At 37.1% G+C, this 4,696-nt stretch overlaps 1 pseudogene; it reads left to right on the forward strand.

Annotated features, from left to right (window-relative positions):
• Positions 1-792: 792 nt before the first annotated feature.
• Positions 793-1,704, forward strand: LOC149195835 (RNA-binding protein L pseudogene; annotated as a pseudogene).
• Positions 1,705-4,696: the final 2,992 nt, after the last annotated feature.

Here is a 4,696-nt window from a genome sequence, read left to right on the forward strand (position 1 = left end):
TCAAGGGAACATCAATTTAACTTTTCGAAAAAAAACATAATCATGCATATGACATATAGTAAAAGTTATCCAAAATACTTATAATTACCCAACAAATTTAAAAATAAAAATTATATATATATATAATATTTTATATCAAAAATTTAAATGCATAATTAATCAAACATACCCAAATATTGAAATTCTTTATATCAACCTAAAACATAAAAATATTTTGATAACAAACATAGAAAACCAATTCAACTATCCTGAGAAATAGGATCACACATATGGTGAGGAATAAAGATTATTTAAAACAAACATCTTTTCAACAAAGTTTTGCACAACGAAGGTGATAAACGGTCTAATCCTTCCAGGTGACAAAGTTTCCAAAAAAAAAAAAAAGGCTCAATAAAATATCTAATCCTTAGTGACAAAGTTTCAAAAGTTTAATACCCAAAATTAAAGTTTCAAAAATTTAATACCCAAAATTTAATATTCTTAATTCTTAAATTTATATCAAACATCAAAATATAACAAAAGTAACGTAAAACTATAAGACTCTCCTTTTCATGGTTTAACCTTTTCTTTAAATTAATACATTTAACTTCAACAAACCTCAACCCAACAAAAGTCGGACACCGACTAACACGGACCAGTGAAAGTCGGCGCAGACCAGTAAAAGCGAAACATAAAGTTTTACTTTCTATCAAAAGCTCTCTGAAGTCTGGATCCCTTCGAGCTGACGTAGATTTCCTGCAGTGCGCTGTGTCGCTGAGTTTTTTCTCGCATTCTTTTAAATATTTCAGAATGATGCAGCCAGATCCCACGGCAGAACCCGCGATCGATTCCCAGCAGCAACAACATCAAGAACAATTGATGATGCCCCTGCCTCCCGAAGCTAGGTTTTGGCCCCAGCAACCGCAACCCCAACCTCAGGTTATGGTGCAGCAATCCTCGCAACAAGTGAACTCCACAGACGAGATTAGGACCCTCTGGATCGGGGGTTTGCAGCATTGGATGGATGAGAATTATCTGCGGCAATGTTTTGCTTCTACCCCGGACCTTCTTTCCCTTAAGATCATTCGCAATAAGCAGACTGGAATTTTAGAGGGTTATGGCTTCTTGGATTTTGTAAGCAATGCAGCAGCCCAGATGGTTCTCCAAAATTACAATGGTGTACAGATGCCCAGGGCTGAACAATTTTACAAGCTAAATTGGGCAACGAAAACAGGTAGAGAAAATCGTTCTGAAGATTTTACTATATTCGTGGGAGATTTGGCATCTGATGACACAGATGAGCTGCTGCGAGAGACCTTCAGAGCCATATACCCATCTGTAAAAGGAGCAAAAGTTATTACTGATAAGGTTACAGGCCGTTCAAAAGGATATGGGTTTGTAACATTTGGGGATGGGAATGAGTAGGCTAGGGCTATAACAGAAATGAATGGAATATTTTGTTCCTCCAGACCTATGCGAATAGCTCCTGCCATAACAAAGCAGACTACTGTTTATCAACAACCCTATCCTCCTCAAGTGGTCGAGTTGGACCCAGAGAATGATCCAAACAATACTACAATATTCTCTTGCTCTGAATCCTTGCTTAGGCTTAGTTTGGAATGTAGCTTAGCCTTTTTCATGTACATGATTTTGAAACCTTCACTGGAAATCTCAATCACTGAAGGTGACTCTTCTTCTCTGTTCCTCTTTCCTATTTTCTCTTGAGTGACTGGAGTTTGTACTATTGAAGTGGACACCAATTGCTCCTCTACATCCTGCAGACTATTTTCGGTCCATTCCATCTGGTTTTTATACTTTTCAATCTCTAGTCTGGTTGTGCGAAAATAAGAAGTAGATTTATTCTCTACCCTTGACTTGGAGATGACCCCTAATGGATCATATGACCATGTGAAATTGAGGCTGAACTGCATCTCTTTTAGTAATTTGTCCACTTCTTCACCTGCTGCCTTGTTGTTACAAATAAAATGCCCTATTTGTCTTTTGATTTTGAATTGGGATTTCTTCTTGGAAACTAAAAAATGAATCTCATCAACATTGAGCATTTTCCAAATTTATTTAAAGGCAAATATCCTCATTGGGAGGAATTTTGGCAGCTTGTAAGTAGCAATTTCACACCCATTTATTCTCAGCTCTATGTAATTCTAATAAAGGTACCAATCCCCTGTCTGGACTTGGTCTAATAACTAAAATATTTTCCTGATTTCTTCACTGATTCTTGGCTCTGACTCGCTGCTTAGGAGACTGAGTGTTGGATGTACAAACATCTCTATGAATTGTTTGTATGAATATTCCTTTTGTTCCTTCATCACCAACGTAGTCTAGAAGATGATTGATTGTTGATTTCCTTCTTCATCTAACTTTTGTAAGGCAATCTTGAGGTTGTCTCCCTGAAAATATAAAAACATATACACTAACATAGAAGCATATTTAAATACTTCCTCAATTTGGAATTTGACAAATTGTTCATGGATAGAATCTGCAAGAAATTGGCTAAAGTTGAACAAGATGGAAGGCTTGGAATCTGCAAAGAAGATGGAAACAAATCCTATAATTGCTTCATTTACCCACTGGTCTGAGTAATAGCCAAGGAGGTAGGAAATGACTCTGATGATTTGTTTGGTTCTCTGAGAGAAAATGAAGAATGCGTAAGGAGGATTTTTCTTGGGTAATGGAGCATCTTCAATCAAGAAAATCTCGAGGGTTTTGGCTCTTTTAACAAAGTCCAGTTTTTGATACAATTCAATAAGTGCTTCATGGGAAAAGGGAGTGGCATTCTCCACTGTAGGAGCTTGCATCATTTGGTCTATAGCTTGGGGAGTGATGGTGAATTTAATTTCTTCAATGGGGGAAATAATAGCTCTTTGGCTTGGTAGGTAACAAGCATGACATTTCCTAATGAATTTAGGGGTGATGTGGGTACGGGGAAAGATATAATGGAGCAAATTGGATTCCCACAATTGAATATCATCAGATTTATCTATAAAATTGTCCTCAAGTGAGCAGTACATTTCAAACAGGTCAAATTCACGGAGAGTTTCATGAATTTTATAGTCTCTGTCTGCCAAAGGAATATGGTGAAAGTCGATGGGAGGGTGGATCAGAGGACTCATGGGTTCTTCTTGTCCCTTGTCTTTCAAAGGCATGATTGGATAAAGCTAAGGACACTGGTGAAATCTGGATTGTATAGGTTTACAGTGTGTAGAGAGGACTTGGGATTTAAGCAGACATGAAAGCAAAGGTACTAGCCTGAAATTCAGTTAGATGGAAATATCTTGACCAGGTGAAATTGTTATAGTTTGGATTGGAAAACCTGTAACAGAACAATGGAAATGGCAGTGTATAAAATTAGTAACTGGTGAATGGGTGAAAGGAGGGATTTTATAATCTTCTGGATTTCCCATTGATGGTGGCACGGGTCCGTTGAATTAACAGTTAAGCCATTTAATTGCTTAACGGATGGATTTTGGAGGGAGCGGAGATGATTGGCGAAGAAAAAGGTAGATGACGTGGTGAAGGGTGACTCGAGGGAGCATAACGGATAGGAAAGTGGTATCGTTTGGCAGAGAAACCACTTTTTGTGGGGGGGTGGTTAATGGTTTTGGCCAGGGGAATGCGAAATCATGGAAAAGCGCCACGTTGCAGTGAGGGTGGGTTTTAATACCACCCATTTCAGAGCCCCTCCCCGACGGTAAAGTTCAGATGGTGAGGGGAGGCCGAAACTTAATGTAGTCCGTTGGATGTTAAGAGGTTTGTGCAGATGATGGGAAAGGTGACGACAGATTATCGTGACGTGATGGGGCGTATGATGGGGTAGATAAATGTATTTAATGGGGCATGATTGGAGTGTAGTGGGGCAGGCGGATGGATGAAAATATAAGCGGGGAATAGTTTCAGGTTGGTGAAACTTTAGGTATAGGGGATAATATACCAAATATTATTTGATGTATCAAACTTTAGAGTAAAACTTTAATCCTTCGCCTTTTTTTGTGCATGAAAGTATATTTGAAATTCAACTTAGGATAAAACTTTCATGCTTGTCCTAAAAACATCATGGTGCTTCTACCTACCCTTTCTCATTTCAATTCCTTTTCTAAGCTAACATTTTCTCTTCTTGCTTTGCAGGGTGCATTTAAACTAGCAACCCCAAATCATTTTTCTTTTATGAAAATCTACCTTATCCTATCACTTATCTCACCATTGATTCAGATGAAACTATTGAATCAATTTTATTTCTACCTAGAGACTGATTTACCAAGCTTAAACTGTTTGGTAAACTTTTATTCACTAACCTATTCAACAAAAATTTAAATGTGTTCAGTCATGATTGAACTATATGACTTGAATAGAAATTTAGTCATTGTGGCTTTCAAGAACAATTTGCACACAACCTTATTTGATAGTGAATTAAAAGGGCCAACTTATTAGTAGTGGCACTTAAACTTGCAACACTTTATGTATTATTTTCTATTTTTTCTTTTGTGGGGTTCTAATTTCCTTTTTCTTGTTTTTTTTTAACAAACCCTCTTTTCATTTTCCTTTTTCATATTTTTTGGAAATCATTTGAATATTGAAATTTATGTACAATATGAAATTACAAATAAAAAATACTCAATCACCTTGAGATCCTATAATTTATAGGACCCTAACAGTGGCTCCAGCTGGGGATGGCACTTCTCCAAGTGAAGTGTCAAGAACA

The sequence above is a fragment of the Pinus tabuliformis genome, chromosome 2_2 (genome assembly GCF_031772625.1).
Source record: "Pinus tabuliformis cultivar Carrire ecotype Pingquan chromosome 2_2, CPIR1, whole genome shotgun sequence".
Taxonomy (NCBI): Eukaryota; Viridiplantae; Streptophyta; class Pinopsida; order Pinales; family Pinaceae; genus Pinus; species Pinus tabuliformis.